The sequence below is a fragment of the Oncorhynchus masou genome, chromosome 6 (assembly GCF_036934945.1).
Source record: "Oncorhynchus masou masou isolate Uvic2021 chromosome 6, UVic_Omas_1.1, whole genome shotgun sequence".
Classification (NCBI taxonomy): Eukaryota; Metazoa; Chordata; class Actinopteri; order Salmoniformes; family Salmonidae; genus Oncorhynchus; species Oncorhynchus masou.
Window position 1 is genome coordinate 74,210,198 of NC_088217.1, and position 20,180 is coordinate 74,230,377.

Genomic DNA, 20,180 nt, shown 5'->3' on the forward strand with positions numbered 1-20,180 from the left:
CCTGGGGAACTCGATCCTTACCCTGGGGAACTCGACCCTAACCCTGGTGAACAACTCTAACCTTGGGGAACTCGACCCTAACCCTGGGGACCTCGGCACTAACCCTGGGGACCTCGGCACTAACCGTGGGGAACTCGACCCTAACCCTGGTGAACAACTCTAACCCTGGGGAACTCGATCCTTACCCTGGGGAACTCGACCCTAACCCTGGGGAACTCGACCCTAACCCTGGGGAACTCGGCCCTAACCCTGGTGAACAACTCTAACCCTGGGGAACCCGACCCTAACCCTGGTGAACAACTCTAACCCTGGTAAACAACTCTAACCTTGGGGAACTCGACCCTAACCCTGGGGACCTCGGCACTAACCGTGGGGAACTCGACCCTAACCCTGGTGAACAACTCTAACCCTGGGGAACTCGATCCTTACCCTGGGGAACTCGACCCTAACCCTGGGGAACTCGACCCTAACCCTGGGGAACTCGGCCCTAACCCTGGTGAACAACTCTAACCCTGGGGAACCCGACCCTAACCCTGGGGAACTCGACCCTAACCCTGGGGAACCCGACCCTAACCCTGGGGAACTCGACCCTAACCCTGGGGAACTCGATCCTTACCCTGGGGAACTCGACCCTAACCCTGGGGAACTCGACCCTAACCGTGGGGAACTCGACCCTAACCCTGGTGAACAACTCTAACCCTGGGGAACTCGATCCTTACCCTGGGGAACTCGACCCTAACCCTGGGGAACTCGACCCTAACCCTGGGGAACTCGGCCCTAACCCTGGTGAACAACTCTAACCCTGGGGAACCCAACCCTAACCCTGGGGAACTCGACCCTAACCCTGGTGAACAACTCTAACCCTGGGGAACTCGACCCTAACCCTGGGGAACTCGACCCTAACCCTGGGGAACTCGACCCTAACCCTGGTGAACAACTCTAACCCTGGGGAACTCGACCCTAACCCTGGGGAACTCGACCCTAACCCTGGGGAACTCGATCCTTACCCTGGAGAACTCGGCCCTAACCCTGGGGAACTCGGCCCTAACCCTGGTGAACAACTCTAACCCTAGGGAACTCGATCCTTACCCTGGGGTACTCGATCCTTACCCTGGGGAACTCGATCCTTACCCTGGGGAACTCGATCCTAACCCTGGGGAACTCGACCCTAACCCTGGGGAACCTGATCCTTACCCTGGGGAACTCGACCCTAACCCTGGGGAACTCGACCCTAACCCTGGGGAACTCGACCCTAACCCTGGTGAACAACTCTAACCCTGGGGAACTCGACCCTAACCCTGGGGAACTCGACCCTAACCCTGGTGAACAACTCTAACCCTAGGGAACTCGATCCTTACCCTGGGGAACTCTATCCTTACCCTGGGGAACTCGATCCTTACCCTGGGGAACTCGACCCTAACCCTGGGGAACTCGACCCTAACCCTGGGGAACTCGATCCTTACCCTGGGGAACTCGACCCTAACCCTGGGGAACTCGACCCTAACCCTGGTGAACAACTCTAACCCTGGGGAACTCGATCCTTACCCTGGGGAACTCGACCCTAACCCTGGGGAACTCGACCCTAACCCTGGGGAACTCGACCCTAACCCTGTTGAACAACTCTAACCCTAGGGAACTCGATCCTTACCCTGGGGAACTCGACCCTAACACTGGGGAACTCGACCCTAACCCTGGGGAACTCGACCCTAACCCTGTTGAACAACTCTAACCCTAGGGAACTCGATCCTTACCCTGGGGAACTCGATCCTTACCCTGGGGAACTCGGCCCTAACCCTGGTGAACTCGACCCTAACCCTGGGGAACTCAACCCTAACCCTGGTGAACAACTCTAACCCTGGGGAACTCGATCCTTACCCTGGGGAACTCGACCCTAACCCTGGTGAACAACTCTAACCCTGGGGAACTCGACCCTAACCCTGGTGAACAACTCTAACCCTAGGGAACTCGATCCTTACCCTGGGGAACTCGATCCTTACCCTGGGGAACTCGACCCTAACCCTAGTGAACAACTCTAACCCTAGGGAACTCAATCCTTACCCTGGGGAACTCAACCCTTATCCTGGGGAACTCGACCCTAACCCTGGGGAACTCGCCCCTAACCCTGGTGAACTCGACCCTAACCCTGGGGAACTCAACCCTTACCCTGGGGAACTCGACCCTAACCCTGGGGAACTCGACCCTTACCCTAGGGAACTCGATCCTTACCCTGGGGAACTCGACCCTTACCCTGGGGAACTCGACCCTAACCCTGGGGAACTCGACCCTTACCCTGGGGAACTCGATCCTAACCCTGGGGAACTCGATCCTTACCCTGGGGAACTCGACCCTTACCCTGGGGAACTCGACCCTAACCCTGGGGAACTCGACCCTTACCCTGGGGAACTCGATCCTAACCCTGGGGAACTCGATCCTTACCCTGGGGAACTCGACCCTAACCCTGGGGAACTCGACCCTTACCCTGGGGAACTCGATCCTAACCCTGGGGAACTCGATCCTTACCCTGGGGAACTCGATCCTTACCCTGGGGAACTCGATCCTTACCCTGGGGAACTCGACCCTTACCCTGGGGAACTCGATCCTTACCCTGGGGAACTCGATCCTTACCCTGGGGAACCCGACCCTAACCCTGGGGAACTCGATCCTTACCCTGGGGAACTCGATCCTTACCCTGGGGAACTCAACCCTTACCCTGGGGAACTCGATCCTTACCCTGGGGAACTCGATCCTTACCCTGGGGAACCCGACCCTAACCCTGGTGAACAACTCTAACCCTGGGGAACTCGACCCTATGCTCAGGGTGGGAATTACTAGGGACCTCACGATATGATATTATCACGATACTTAGGTGCTGATAAGATACGTATTGAAAACTGTGATTTTATTGCAATTTGATGTTCCAATGATATTGCTCACCATATGTCTGCTGCAGAGGGACAAGAGACAGAACCATGAGAAAACACGTTTTTATCAGTCATGAAAATAAAAGGGCTGAAAACGAATTGGCTCCCTACTTAAAGAGAACAAGCCATGAAGAAAAAATACTGTCGTTTTGGTGCAGCTGCAGCCAACTAGCTGAAAAATAATATTGTAATATTGTCAAAAAGATACAATATATCATCAAAATAATATCCCGACATGTAACTGTAGCGATCTTTCACTCCCATCACTACCCTACACTGCTCATACATCTGGAGGCCAGGATACACACCACATTTATACACACACATTCACTCACTCACACACACACACACACACACACACACACACGCGCACACTCGTTAGTACTGAGTAACTTGTTAGTACTTTGTTCTCTGGCCATAGTATTACCATAATTCACACTCTTAAACAATAATATCATCTTGTAACAGCATGATCATGTGTAGGGGTTACAATCCAATGAGTCACTACCACCACAAAGTTTGAGCAGGGAGAGATATTCATGGCAGGTTAGCTAGAGGAGGGGGGGGGGCAGCTGGGCACAGCTGTAACCACAAGCCACCCGGAAGCTCAGCTCATTCACACTGACTGTGTTCTGCTGGATTGCACCAAATGTCATTGCAGCTGTAGACTCAGCATTCTGTTCAGCTATCTTTGAATGAGGCTGTAACAGGGGAGGGGAAAGTCAATAGCACCCCTGTCTGGTTAACACAGCAACCTACACCTGTTTCTCAACATTCCATCTTGTTTCTTGCACTCTGGATGCGGTCCAGTCAAACTCCCAACTCAGCCACCTTGAAATGAATACCACTAGGTGGAGTTAAAGGGTTACATTGCCAAATGAGACACTCCTTTTGTCCACATTGTCACAGAGAAGAGACTATTTATCTGGAATATGTTAACCAATTATGGCAGATGGATAGTCTCCTCGAATGCACTTTTGTGTGACCTCACATACAAACCTAAGCAACAATCAAACTACCACGTAGCTGTAGATGCCAATGTAACTCCCATATACATTTTTCCACGGTTCTAGCACTGCAGACACACACATTGCACTAGAAATTCTATCTGAACATGATCAATTATCAAATCAGCTTCAGGGCATACACACACCCACACACACACACACTATAACAAGGTGTTCTTTCCCTGTCCTACTCACATAGCCTCCAGTGTCTACCGGCCTGAGACATTAGGCCATAAAACTCTACAAAAAAACACCTACTGTATATTGATACCAACTGCTCCACTACCACGTTCACATGGACACACACACACACACACACACACACACACACACACACACACACACACACACACACACACACACACACACACACTCTAAACCCATCGCCCTGTTCCTCAAACGTAGGCCGCCCGGAGAGCAACAAAATAGTCTGAAGCTATTTTCTATTAATAGCTGCAGAGGCCATGCCTGCTGGGACTAAAATGCCTCTTGCTTCATGTTTTGTTATGCTTCCTTGCTGTCTGACAGAGTTCAGGGTGAAAGGTCTTCTGGTTGGAGAGTCTGTTTGGCCTACATCTGAGGTGCCATATTTACACAACCATTACTATTTCTGCTGGCAGGCATTCAGGTCAGGCAAAGACCTGAATTAGAAAACCCAAGCAAATATGTGCCTCTTATTTTTAGAATCCCAAACACTTTTGCACATTTCAGTTTCACATCGGACGCCATCTTGCTTGGACACCGCTACTGTTGGATGTTTTAGTAATAATCACAAAACGTACAAGCTACAATAGCTACAATAGCTACTACAATACTTTGTCATAGTCTCTAATGACAATCCTACTAAAGTTGCGAGTTATTTAAAACCTGTTAAGGATCGGGACAATACTGCCCCCTTTGGATGAATTGCGTGCCCATAGTAAACTGAAAAAGAATCTGTCCAAAATTGCTAATATATGCATATAATAATTATTACTGAATAGAAAACACTCTAAAGCTTCTAAAACCGTTTGAATTATGTCTGTAAGTATAGCAGAACTCACAGGGCAGCCAATCTCCCAAACTAGTTTTGGCATCCAGAAAGTTGGGGCAACTTTGACATCATCTACATCATTCCCAACCAGCTATGGATCTGGGAACAGTTTCTATGTCTTTCGCGAGATGTCCTCTATCAGTAGAGCGTTTAATTGTGCAAATCCCACGAGCTTTGACCCTTTGGCAGGCAAAATAGTGTCGCGAGAAAATACATGCGCTTTCGGGCGCGCGTGGGCACAGAGCTCCCTTTGTTCCAACTTGCATGAGAAGAAGTCAGATTGTCCGGTTGAATTGAGAATTGTTTTGTACGTTAATAACATCCTAAAGCTTGATTCTGCACTTAGTTTGACCAGTTTAGTCGACATATAATATGTAATTTTGAAGTTTTGATGCGCAACTGTTCGGGACCAGAAGTCATTTTGGATGCATTTCAGCTGGAACTTGTAGCATATGCTAATACAAAGACACACGACTTGAAACCAAACGATGTATTGGGTAAGTATGACTCCTTCCACTACATTCTGATCGAAGACCATCAAAGGTAAGGGAATATTTATGTTGTAATTTTGTGTTTCTGTTGACTCCAACATAGCAGAGAAATATTGCTTATGTCTGAGCGCCGTCTCAGATTATTGAATAGTGAACGATTTCTGTAACGTTAAAAAGAAATGTGACAAAGCGATTGCATTAAGAAGCAGTGTATCTTTCTAACTATATGTAGAACATGTATATTTAGTCAAAGTTTATGATGTGTATTGCTGTTATCTGGCGTAGCTATCTATAATTTCTCCTGACATTTTTTAGCATTTTCTGAACATGGCGTCAATGTAAACGGAGATTTATGGATATAAATTGCATATTATTGAAAAAACATAAATGTACTGTGTAACATGTCCTATTACTGTCATCTGATGAAGATTTTCAAAAGGTTAGTGAATTATTTTTCTTTTAATCCTGCGTTTGTGATTGCATCTTTTGTTCGACAAAATGGCTACATATCGTCTGTGTCTTTGTGGTGGTTTGACATACATATGTGCTATGTTTTCGCCGTTAAACATTTTAGAAATCTGACTCTGGTAGATGAACAAGGTGTTTATCTTTCATTTGAGCTATTGGACTTGTTAATATGTGGAGGTTAAATATTTCTAAGAATATTTTTGCATTCCGTGCGCCACTTTTTGAGTTGAGCGGGGGGTGGGGGGGGGGGACGTGTAGCGTGAACACGTTAAAATTATAAACTGGGTGGTTCAAGCCCTGAATGCTGATTGGCTGACAGCCATTGTATATTAGATCGTATACCACGGGTGGGACAAAACATGTATTTGTACTGCTCTAATTACACTGGTAACCAGTTTATAATAACAATAATGCACCTCAGGAGTTTGTGGTATATGGCCAATATACCACGACTAAGGGCTGTATCCAGGCACTATTCTTCGTGCAGAAGAACAGCACTTAGCCGTGTTATATTGGCAAAATACCATGCCCCCTCGTGCCTTATTGCTTAATTATTTCCAAGACCAAGATTGTACAACAGCAGATAAACCTGTCTCCTCTGAGCTCTGCCGGCCAATGGGAGTGAAGGGGGAACACACTGATAAGGTCCTCTCTCAGGAGCGATAGAGTTAGCTACACTGTAGCCTAGCTGAGTAATGTCTTGTTAGTTCACTAGCTCTGCAACATCCCTGTGATTAAATGTGGATATTCTTCTGCTGCTGGGGTTCTGCCTGTCTGACAAACAAGTTCACAGAGTTTCACAGAGTCTCCCATCATTATTTAGGATGGATAGGCCTCCAAGAACGACAAGTTAGTTAGACTGTGATCTGTTCAGTTAGGATATATGGGGGCAATGATTGCTGGGGTCTAGCTATATGTTGTCATACAGGGGTCGCAGTTAGCTTGTTTTGGATTGTACTGGTAGCAGTGGGGCGCATTTAACTGGGTAGAGTTTGTCAGTTCGCCGGACTATTTGATTTTTGACAAAACTGGCACATGGTTGATGAGTAAGGCGGACTCTGATATTTCTCGACCCACAAATAAGGATTGTTTGTGAGCTTCGTCCATGTGATTAAGTGCAGTGAAGAACACTACGATACGGAGGAGGAGGAGGGCCCAGCCCAGTTGGCTGCCACGGAAACCAGAGGTCAGGTCACAGCACTGAACAGGCAGAACAGAGAGAGGGAGCGGAGAAGAGAGAGAGAGAGAGAGACACTCCAAGGGTAAGGTCTGTGTGCCTGCTGTTATTACAGATACATGTGTATCCAATGACAACATAAGTAAAAGTAGTGCGAACAGTATCAATTGCTAGTGGTAGTGGTACAAGTAGAAGTAGCAGCATGACAGTGGTAGTGGGCTAATATCAGCAGTTTCAATATGGTAAAGGTAGTATGCATACTGAACCTTTATTTAACTAGGCAAGTCAGTTAAGAACAAATTCTTTTTTACAATGATGGCCTACACCGGGCCAAAACCCGGACGATGCAGGGTCAATTGGGTTCTTCACGTGGGCCTCCTCACACTGACTTACCCCTCTTTTGACCCGAGTCAATCAGAGAGCTGTCTAGAACAGTACATTAGATTTTATGTTCACTCGGATGAGAACACACTGAACCACATCACAGGCTGTCTGTAGAGTTTGTTTAGCTACGAATTGATTCAAAACACCTGAATATGGACTCTGCGACATGACAATGTTGCTATGCATAACTGTGTCACTTATTCCATAAGCTCATTCTGTGGACTTGATTAAAGGTCAGCAGGATCCTATATCAGCATAGGATTCAACTGAAGCAACTGTATCCTCCCATCTACATCAATCACAACATCAATCAAATGGTAACTTCAAAACAATCCATAGGCTCCTATAGACATAACTGAATAGAGGGGAGCTAGTAGTTCTACAGCATAAACGTCCGTATGCCATTCAGACTACTGTGTGTTTCTGACAACAGTGCCTTGGTTATTCTAGGTAACAACAGGCCTGGGAAAGCAGGGTGAAAGAATTGAGCAGAAATAGCTGGAATTTAGCTGAGTGTGAAGCCAGAGGAGAGGATTGGGAATTGTGGGCAGTCACCCTTTTTCATCAGGGTCCCATGCATCAATGGACTGGAATTCCAAACAACTCTTCCACCCTGCTCTGAGGCTGAAGCTAGGAAGAAGCCGTGGACGAGTGAGGCTGAAGCTAGGAAGCAGCCAAGGATGAGTGTTACTGGAAAGCAGCCATGGGTCGAGGAAGCAGCCATGGACGAGTTTCTTTCCCTCATCTACTATAAATGTCTACAGAAAAAAACGTAATGATTCGGACACGTAAAACAACCTAGAGCACCCAAGAAAGATTTTTCTTTCTCCTTTTTTAGGAATGACTGTATTAGGAATTATTGTATCTCAAAAAGTTAAGTACAAAATATGAAATTCTTGGATGTGGGAGTGGTACTCCCATCCTAAAAGTGATTTATTTCTTCTCCCTCATAGTGATACTGAGTCTCAGTAGGAACGGCATGCGAATGGAAACTAGCTGCCAAACTTCATGTTCTCGAAAAACATGCACAAATCATTTCTGCTTATGCCGATCTTATCTCACTTGAGCAGAACTGTACCGATGTTAGAGAGTTTTGACACAGACAAATCCAAGATGGAAATTAAAGCACAAGGTAAATGAAGACTTATAGTTGTAATAATTTGTTAATGACACTTGTTTTCAGGCTTCTCTCTCCAAATAGATAGAATTCACATCGCAAATAAATTCACATATAAAAGGTCATTTTGAAAGAATGTGTGAATCTCAAACAGCAGTAGCCTATTGTGAAATGGAAACATACTGCAGCCGGACACACAACTTGTGTGTCAAATAGAATGTATCTTATTAAACCCTCCTGACCGACTGAAGTAGACCTGGCCTATAAAACACTTCCTTCCTTCAGGCTCATTCTCTAATAGTGACAGGAAATGAAAACTGCTCGACTTCCTCGGCCTGATGAAGTCTACAGGGCCCGCTGGCAGAAGGGCCGGCCCGTATGGCCCTCTATTACAGATGAACAGAGGCACAGAGAAACAGCAGCAGCTCTAAACTAGTCTTCAGGTGACATGCAAGATGGTAATAACCGTAGAGCAAAATACGTGAGTCCAACTCTCCAAGCTTTGTGATCTTGAGCAAGTGTGTAGGTAGTCTTTTTGCGTGTTCTACTGAACAGCCACAAACATGGTAATCAGTGATATTGACTTGAGGGGAACGGAGGGCCTCTTGCACAGCCACTATTCTATTTCACATGGGCTGAAAGCACCGGTCTGTTCGAAATACATTGCTTGTGAATTTCTCCATGTGAAGATTTAGCCTTTGTATAACAGATTGCCACAGTTCATATTCAACTAAATGAATAAATAAATTGAATTCATGAACCCAATACCCAGTACAAAGACTTATATTGGAGCAGTGTGAGGGTTTGAAATGGCTTAAATCATATACATGCTTTTCCCATGACTGACCACATTAACGTGTGAGCCCTTGTAGGAGAGACTTAATTGGCAACAGACACTGAGATTTGGCAACGGAAAATCATGTTTACTTTACATGTGGTTCTATTTCAGTAGATACCTCTTTTTCTCAAAGGAGAGAACACTTTCCATGTAGACAAATAATAAACCTAAACCATGCCCCAAAATTCCATTTGTTTAGTGAAATGACTGCTAATAAACAGTATATACTGTATTTCACACTACAGTTGTGAAATATAGCATCCCCCAAACAATTTAAAGCACTGAAAATCGTACTAAAATCCAGCATTCAATATTACAAACTAACTGAATGATCACCCTCAGCCAGATCGTATGTCATGCAGCCCTTTGTGGCATCCAACCCCTGTGTTTGAACAAACCCACGGTTTTGAATGTTTTCCTCTCCTGACAGGGAGAGGTTGGTTACTTTTATTTCTCCAAGCTGTAGAACATCATCCTAGTATGATTTTCGACTGCATAAACATTCCACTGTATCTCTCACAGAGACAGCAGGAGCACTTCACTCTGTGGATCACCTGAGGGAGCCATCTTGAGATAATGCAGAAGCCAAAGGTCTGTAGCCTTAGTGGTGATGGTGGGCTAGCACTAGTTGTATAGCATGACGCATGATCTGTTTGTGCTGTCTTGTCATAGGAGAAGAGTCCGAAGAGCACAGACATCTGGGACCAGGCTAGAAGTTGTAGGTGTGACGATGTGTCTCCTGATAAACTAACAAATAGTCGCCTTCATACACAAATCCAATAACATGCGATCTTCACTTCTAGGATTTTGTTTGTCTTAGGGTGCACTTTTTCAGTCAGGTAACGTCTGTAATTGACGGATAAATAATAGAGATAGAAAATGCAAGCAACAACTCTAAAAAAAACAATCTGACCCAGATAGCATGGTGTCGGTCGATAGTAACAACTACCACAACAAATTACATTCTGAGTGAAATTAGATTAGAACTCTAGCGGCAGAGGATTCGCAGAAGCAAGTCCCCGGTTGATTTCCCCAAGGGGAAGGATGCGAGGGGGAAAAATGCAAACCAGTTATTTCTGCCAGTGTGGCATGCAGACGCACTGTCTTCTTTCTGCAATTAGCTTCATCATCTGATTGAAGTCCGGCCAGGGAACAATAATTGTCAGATGACATTCACCGAGACTTATTTTCGAGCTTTCGAGACAGAGCTGAGATTCAGCACTACGTGAAAAAGCGAAGTGGGCAAAAGGGATGGCAGGTTGAACCAATCCAGACGCTACTACACACACTGAAAAACATTCCGGAGATGTCTCTGTCAAGGTCGTCACCCCCCTCTTTAAAGAAATGTGTGTGCGGGCGGGCGGGCGTGCGTGCGTATGTGCAGAGTGTAAGGTGGGGTAGCTTTTAGGCAAGATTGAGTTGAAATCAAAACCCTTTCCTAAAAGATCCCAGTGTGATCCATCACAATGTGTGATCAATCAACTGGACTTGCCTAAACAGCACTGTAGCCTGAAGACAGACCTCACGATGACTATGCTGAGGAGACACGCTCAGAACATGTCCAGAACAGTAATATCTACCGAACCTTTTTTGAACACATGCATCCAGTTAGACCTGCAGTCTGTGGTCTTTGAACAGGTACGGGCAGTTATCAATGGTCTTTGAACATATGGTCTTGATTGTTTTGACAGGAGGTCTTCTCCAGGTCACTTGACTTGAGAATGTCTCTCCGTGTGTCTGTCTCTGTCTATGCCAGCTAGACTAGAACATGTACATTATACAGTGGAAACTGTCCATAGCAGCACTGAGCATCAACCAACCTGTAGCTCAGAGGAGTTTTCCTTATTCAATCTTACACTAACAGTGATTGCACAAACTTAACCTCATCGCTAACCCTAACATGAAACATTTGGGATTACATGTCTAAACTTAACCCGTCACATTTCTCGCCTAAATAAATCATTCACATTTGTTTCTGCCCTCAAGGCATTTTGGCCAAACAGTTCTATTTTGTTTCACCAGACCAGTGGACATTTCTCCAAAATGTACGATCTTTGACCCCATGTGCAGTTGCAAACCGTAGTCTAGCTTTTTAATGGCGGTTTTGAAACAGTGGCTTCTTTGCTGAGCGGCCTTTCAGGTTATCGATATAGGACTCGTTTTACTATGGATATAGATACTTTTGTACCTGTTTCCTCCAGCATCTTCACAAGGTCCTTTGCTGTTTATCTGGGATTGATTTGCACTTTTCGCACCAAAGTATGTTCATCTCTAGGAGACATAACGCGTCTCCTTCCTGAACGGTACGACGGCTGCGTGGTCCCATGGTGTTTATACTTGCTATTGTTTGTACAGATGAACGTGGTACCTTCAGGAATTTGGAAATTGCTCCCAAGGATGAACCAGACTTGTAGAGGTCCACATTTCTTTTCTGAGGTCTTTGCTGATTTCCCCATGATGTCAAGCAAAGAGGCACTGAGTTTGAAGGTAGACCTTGAAATACATCCACAGGTACATCTCCAATTGACTCAAATTATGTCAATTAGCAGAAGCTTCTAAAGCCATAACGTCATTTTCTGGAATTTTCCAGGCTGTTTAAAGGCACAGTCAACATAGTGTATGTAAACTTCTGACCCACTGGAATTGTGATACAGTGAAGGTTATAAGTAAAATAATCTGTCTGTAAACAATTGTTGGAAAAATTACTTGTGTCCTGCACAAAGTAGATATGGTGTGTTCACAAGAAATTTGTGGAGTGGTTGAAAAACGGGTTTTAATGACTCCAACCTAAGTGTACGTAAACTTCCAACTTCAACTGTGTATCCACAGTAAAAATGAGTCCTATATCGACATAACCTGAAAGGCCGCTCAGCAAGGAAGAAGCCACTGCTCCAAAACCGCCATAAAATAGCCAGAGTACGGTTTGCAACTGTACATGGGGACAAAGATCGGACTTTTTGGAGAAATGTCCTCTGGTCTGATGAAACAAAAATAGAACTGTTTGGCCATAATGACCATTGTTATGTTTGGAGGAAAAAAGTGAAGGCTTGCAAGCCAGAGAACACCACCCCAACCGTGAAGCACGGGGGGGGCAGCATCATGTTGGGGGGGGGGGGTGCTTTGCTACAGGAGGGACTGGTGCAATTCACAAAATAGATGACATCATGAGGGAGGAAAATTGTGTGGATATATTGACGCAACATCTCAAGACATCAGTCAGGAAGTTAAAGCTTGGTCGCAAATGGGTCTTCCAAATGGACAATGACCCCAAGCATACTTCCAAAGTTTTGGCAAAATGGCTTAAGGACAACAAAGTCAAGGTATTGGAGTGGCCATCACAAAGCCCTGACCTCAATCTTATAGAAGATTTGTGGGCAGAACTGAAGAAGTGTATGCGAGCAAGGAGGCTTACAAACCTGACTCAGTTACACCAGCTCTGTCAGGAGGAATGGGCCAAAATTCACCCAACTTATTATGGGAAGCTAGTGGAAGGCTACCTGAAACATTTGACCCAAGTTAAACAATTTAAAGGCAATGCTACCAAATACTAATTGAGTGTATGTAAACTTCCGACTTCAGCTGTATATCAATAATACTATAATAATGTTATCCTGTCAACTTATAGGAGGGGAGAAACCATTAGATAACTGCATAGTTGCCAGTATAAATCACAAGTAATGAGCGAAGGGGTAATGACATGGGCCAGTTTGAATAACTCTTTGAGATAACATCTAGTAACTAAATGAGTACATACTTATCCTAAATGAGTATGATGTGGACGTATCAGTGAAATGCACATGCGCCAAACAGAACTATATGAAGAGTTTCATTCCAAAACACTATAGAGCAATTTTTCAGAGATGTTGGTAAATGAGCTTTTATTGTTTTAAGAAATTATAAAAGAGATTAGTGCCACAGTGTCTCCTGACCCCTTCTGTCTCAGCCTCCAGTATTTATGCTGCAGTAGTTTATGTGTCAGGGGGCTAGGGTCAGTTTGTTATATCTGGAGTACTTCTCCTGTCCTATCCGGTGTCCTGTGTGAATTTAAGTATGCTCTCTCTAATTCCCTCTTTCTTTCTTTCTTTCTTTCTCTCGGAGGACCTGAGCCCTAGGACCATGCCTCAGGACTACCTGACATGATGACTCCTTGCTGTCCCCAGTCCACCTGGCCGTGCTGCTGCTCCAGTTTCAACTATTCTGCCTGTGATTATTATTATTTGACCATACTGCTCATTTATGAACATTTAAACATCTTGGCCATGTTCTGTTATAATCTCCACCCGGCACAGCCAGAAGAGGACGGCCACCCCACATAGCCTGGTTCCTCTCTAGGTTTCTTCCTTGGTTTTGGCCTTTCTAGGGAGATTTTCCAGGCCCCGTGCTTCTACACCTGCATTGCTTGCTGTTTGGGGTTTTAGGCTGGGTTTCTGTACAGCACTTTGAGATATCAGCTGATGTATGAAGGGCTATATAAATACATTTTATTTTATTTGATTGGTATGTTTTTTCCCCCTATGGCATGGGGTTGTTCAATTACAGTATTTGCTTAAAATCTATCACTTCATGGTTTCATATCAGAGGGAGAAATAACCATATTATTTTCAAAATGCTTTATGTACGCATCACTCAGAGATATAAGTAGTTTTGCTATGTTTTACACAGACAAATGTAACAAACACGACAAAAGAAATTGACATAAATATTTAAAATATATATATATATATTTTTGTTGATATATCATTAAATACAGTAATATGAGATTTGCATTTTAGTCATTTAGCAGATGCTCTTATCCAGAGCGACTTACAGTAAGTGCATTCATCTTAAGATAGCTGGGTGAGACAACCTGCCACGTTCACTGTCTTCAAACTCCCTGTCATAGATGAGCCAAAAGCGCAGGGTGCATGTAACACCACATCTTTAATAAAGTGAAGCCTTCACACAAAACAAAAACGCTTATACAGAAACCGACCGTGAACTAACCGTGGCACGCGCACGCGCACGCACACGCACACGCACACGCACACGCACACACACGCACGCACGCACGCACGCACACACACACACACACACACACACACACACACACACACACACACACACACACACACAGAAAATAAATAATTAACCACAACATGAGGTGGGAAAAAGGCTGCCTAAGTATGATTCCCAATCAGAGACAACGATAGACAGCTGCCTCTGATTTTGAACCACACTTGGTCAAAAACAAAGAAATAGAAAACATAGAATGCACACCCAAATCACACCCTGACCTAGCCAAATAGAGAAATAAAATGGCTCTCTAAGGTCAGGGCGTGACACAACCACATATCACAGTCAAATATACAGGATACAAACATTCCATTCCAGCTAAACAATGTATATATAGCATTTTGGCAAGAATAAGACTATTTCTTACACACATCTAAAATCTATTCATTTAAAATTTGAGAATAGTAATATTTTACACACACGTAAAGGCACCCTTTAGCGATCATTTCTGATGAAAAAACACAAATGTGAAAAATAGGTGGATATAGCATATTGGAAATAAACTCTTCATATGCTATACTGTACAGAATGTGCATTAAATTAAGTCATATATGCCTGGATGAGTCTCAGGCCTACTTAGCAACAACGGAGCATAAACAGTAAACATACAGTATGTCCAGTAATGGCCTTTTCCTGTTATAGCCTGACTGAAGCTTCCAGCTAGTGTCTTTAGTAGAATGACTCAATAAGATAAACTAAGACACCCTAGCTACTGCTTTTCTCCTTCTCTTCCCCCTTTTTCTTCTTTCCACTCGTTCACTCTTAAACCATTAATGGAAGTGAATTCCAAAAATAGGTCCTGAATGTAAACCTTCTAGTTCCTCACAAACCTCAACAAACTGGTTTCACTTCCTGTTCGTGGATCACATCGGAAAATAATAATTACTCTACTCTGAATCTCTTAGCTGAGTAGTTGGTCGAAATGTTCAATTCCGTATCTTGTGATTTCATTAGGCCGATCTGACACAGAATCAATACAGAATCAACACCCACTAATCAACACCCAACACCCACTAAGGGAATCCAAAGATAGACTGTCAAATGGCAATTTATGACAAGATAAGCAAGCAACAAAACAAAATATGATATGACAAAAACATATTCGAAAAAAACTGAATACACTACAGCATGTATCCACTAGTTGTGCTTGCCAGCGTCTGTAGGAATAGACTAGTGGGATACCACTATCTTATCTAAATATTGTGGAGAAGAAGAAGCAACCCTGCTTTATCTCGATGATACATAATGTATGCAGTGGTAGGACATCCAAAAATAGAGTTACGACCTTGTTAGAGTTTAATATGATAGGCCTTGGGAGTGATCCAAAAACCATAAATCCCAAACCACCTTTGCCAGTTTTGGTTTGCAATTAATGTTCCCTGTACTCTCAATAGGTGCCCTTGGGGTTTTAGGCTGGGTTTCTGTATAAGCACTTTGTGACATCTGCTGATGTAAAAAGGGTTTGATACATTTGATTGATTGATTGATTGGTTGTACCGTCCGAGGATTTCGGGATGAGAAATTACACACCCAAGGAGGCAACACCCAATTACACCCAGGTAGACGTTTGATTGTAGACTTCAAAGGAGCCCTCTAGAGATAATAGATAGCAGATCAAACACACTTTTCATCACCATAACTGAATCAGAGACCCAAAATACTTGATGTGTTATATGCTGTTGATGTCAACTAGTTTAGAACGTCTGGTAACGAGGAACTACCTGTCCTTTCCGTTGCCATATACCTGACAAACCTAGCAAACCTGACATGTTGGTTTTGGAATTGAGTATTTTAAACAACGTGGCACCGTCATAAGATGCCACCTTTCCAACTAATTTATTACATTTACATTTAAGTCATTTAGCAGACGCTCTTATCCAGAGCGACTTACAAATTGGTGAATTCACCTTCTGACATCCAGTGGAACAGCCACTTTACAATAGTGCATCTAAATCATTTAAGGGGGGGTGAGAAGGATTACTTTATCCTATCCTAGGTATTCCTTGAAGAGGTGGGGTTTCAGGTGTCTCCAGAAGGTGGTGATTGACTCCGCTGTCCTGGCGTCGTGAGGGAGTTTGTTCCACCATTGGGGGCCAGAGCAGCGAACAGTTTTGACTGGGCTGAGCGGGAACTGTACTTCCTCAGTGGTAGGGAGGCGAGCAGGCCAGAGGTGGATGAACGCAGTGCCCTTGTTTGGGTGTAGGGCCTGATCAGAGCCTGGAGGTACTGCGGTGCCGTTCCCCTCACAGCTCCGTAGGCAAGCACCATGGTCTTGTAGCGGATGCGAGCTTCAACTGGAAGCCAGTGGAGAGAGCGGAGGAGCGGGGTGACGTGAGAGAACTTGGGAAGGTTGAACACCAGACGGGCTGCGGCGTTCTGGATGAGTTGTAGGGGTTTAATGGTACAGGCAGGGAGCCCTTTTTTATGCCCTGCTTGAGCTGCCTGTAAGCTTTAAGTGCCGTTATTATGAATTGGAAACGTCTCGGAGCATCAACGGCTCAGACGCGAAGTGGTAGGCCACACAAGCTCACAGAACGGGATCGCCAAGTGCTGAAAAGCGTAAAAATGGTCTGTCCTCGGTTGCAACACTCACTACCCAGTTCCCAACTGCCTCTGGAAGTAATGTCAGCACAAGAACTGTTCATCGAGAGCTTCATGAAATGGGCTTCCATGGCCGAGCAGCCACACACAAGCCTAAGATCACCATGTGAAATGCCAAGCATTGGCTGGAGTGGTGTAAAGATTGCCACCATTGAACTCTGGAGCAATGGAAACACGTTCTCTGGAGTGATGAATCACGCTTCACCATTGGGCAGTCCAATGGACAAATCTGGGTTTGGCGGATGCCAGAAGAACGACACCTGCCCGATTGCATTGTGTCAACTGTAAAGTTTGTTTGAGGAAGAATAAAGGTCTGGGGTTGTTTTTCATGGTTCGGGAAAGGCCCCTTAGTTCCAGTGAAGGGAAATATTAAACCTACAGCATACAATGACATTGTAGATGATTCTGTGCTTCCAACTTTGTGGCAACTGTTTGGGGAAGGCCTTTTCCTGATCCAGCATGAAAATTCCCCGTGCACAAAGCGAAATCCATACAGAAATATGTCGAGATTGGTGTGGAAGAACTTGACTGGCCTGTAAAGAGCCCTGACCTCAACTCCATCGAACACCTTTTGGATTCATTGGAATGCCGACTGCAAGCCAGGCCTCATCGCCCAACATCAGTTCCCGAACTCACTAATGCTCTTATGGCTGAATAGAAGCAAGTACCTGCAGCAATGTTCCAACATATAGTGGAAAGCCGTTCCCAGAAGAGTGGATACTGTTATAGGAGCAAAGCGGGGACCAACTCCATATTATTAATGCCCATGACTTGGAATAAGATGTTCGACGGGCAGGTGTCCACTTACTTGTGTAGTGTACTGTAGCTCGAAGGGATAATACCAGTCACAGGAAAGATACTGCCTCAACTCCTGCATCCTAGAGCATCAAAGTTACCATAGTTTAACTGTCAGCACAAAAAGGAAATCATTTCTGTTGCCTCTGTTTAATGGATTTAAATATAAATGTAATTCAATTATTTTATATTCAATCACATTCAGGCTTGTAGGAAATTCCCACCATTCACACTGACTGAGTTTCCTGAATCATAGGTCTATGTCACATTCCTTGCCCTGTTTTGGGGAACAACAACATAATGGGGAAGGGTCCACAAATCGTGAGACAGCTCATTTTTTTCATGTGTCTGTCTTTGACCCAGTGACAGTTCAGTTCACACTGGTGAGAATCAACTTTGTGCCATCAAAACGCGTTGTCACGTGCTGCCAAAGCATCGCTACATGAACGTAATTCCAGGTTTAGTGCTACACGGAATCCTTGGGACGTCCCAACCCTAACGCTAACCCTAACCTTAACCCCTCCATTTACCCTAGGGCTCTCCAACCCTGTTCCTGGAGAGCTATCATCCTGTAGGTTTTCGCTCCAACACCAGTTGTAACTAACTTGATTCAGGTTATCAACCAGCTAATTATTAGAATCAGGTGTGCTAGATTAGGGTTGGAGTGAAAACCTACAAGATGGTAGCTCTCCGGGAAGAGGGTTGGAGAGCTTTACCCTAACCCTGCTTTACCCTAACCTTAACCGTAACCACAGGAGGATGGTGGAACCTTAATTGGGGAGGGCGGGCTCATTTTAATGGCTGGAGCGGAATCAATGGAATAGTATCAAATACATCAAACACATGGTTTCCATGTGTTTGATGCCATTCCATTAGCTCATTTCCAGCCATTATTATGAGCCGTCCTCCCTAAAGCAGCCTCCCTTACCTAACCCTAACATTAGCCCTTAACTTAACCATTTTAAATGTAAACTTCGGGTATGAGCGTCCTAAGGATCCCAGATAGCAAGGGAGTCCACTAGAGATGGGGGGGGGGGCATCATTACACCTTTCAACTAGACTGGAGCATGGGGACAGCTGCCAAATATGCAGCCATTAAAACCACAGCTAAAAATAAATCCCAAGTATGTTTTTGTAAGGATTTCATTATGGGTCTGACTGCAGCAGCCACTCTGCAGATGCTGTTACATGCAGGCACTCTCTCCTATTAACTATTGAAATATGAAACAAATCATCTCTAATTATCGAAAGACAAGAAATGGAAATATAAACACGTGTCACCTTCGGGCCTACTCCGGAACGTTGTACAGCGCCTTCAGAAAGTCTTCATACCCCTTAGGTTGTTACACATATGTTGTTGCATAAGTTGTTACACATTCTGTTGTGGTACAGCCTGAATTCAAAACGGATTAAATCTTCTTCTTTTTGTTACACATCTAAACACAATAACCCATCATGACAAAGTGAAAAGATGTCTTTAGAAAATTAAATACAGAAATATCTCATTTACATAATTATTCACACCCCTGAGTCAATACATGATAGAATCACCTTTGGCAGCAATTACAGCTGTGAGTTTTTCTGGGTAAGTCTAAGAGCTTTGCACACCTGGATTGCACAATATTTGCACGTTTATATTTTTTTTAATTCTTCAAGCTCTATCAAGTTGATTGTTGATCATTGCTAGACAGCCATTTATAACTTGCCATATATTTTCAAGTCGATTTAAGTCAAAACTGTAACTAGGCCACTTAAGAACATTCAAGGTCGTCTTGGTAAGCAACTTCAGTGTATGTTTGGCCTTGTATTTTAGGTTATTGACCTAAAACAAATTTGTCTCCCAGTGTCTATTCCGTTTCTTTTTATCCTAAAAAAACTCCCTAGTCCTTGCCGATGACAACCATATACATAACATGATGTGGACATCGCCATCGCAGTTTTATTTTAGTGCCTTATTGCAATCAGGATACATGTTTTGGAATATTTTTATTCTGTATTTTATTTTGTATTTATTACACCACTACTCTTTCTGGGGTCCAAACACACCAAGCACCCACATTTTATATAAAACAAAATATAAAACAGTGAACTATGTTTGTGGATGAGCTAAATGAGCTAAAGATAAAACAGTAAATGATATAACATCCATACACCACCACATATCCACAACACAAAATGTTCAATACCACTATACAACAATATCACAATGTGTGCGTATGCATGTACCTTGCCTTAATAACAAAGGTATTGAATACTTATTGCCTCAAGACATTTCAGCTTTTCATTTTTTTAAATT

At 44.2% G+C, this 20,180-nt stretch overlaps 1 protein-coding gene across 2 annotated transcripts in view; it reads right to left on the minus strand.

Moving 5' to 3' along the window:
* The window catches only part of LOC135542595 (rho GTPase-activating protein 6-like), an 88,697-nt gene that overhangs the window by 67,487 nt on the left and 1,030 nt on the right, over positions 1-20,180 (minus strand). The window lies entirely within an intron of this gene.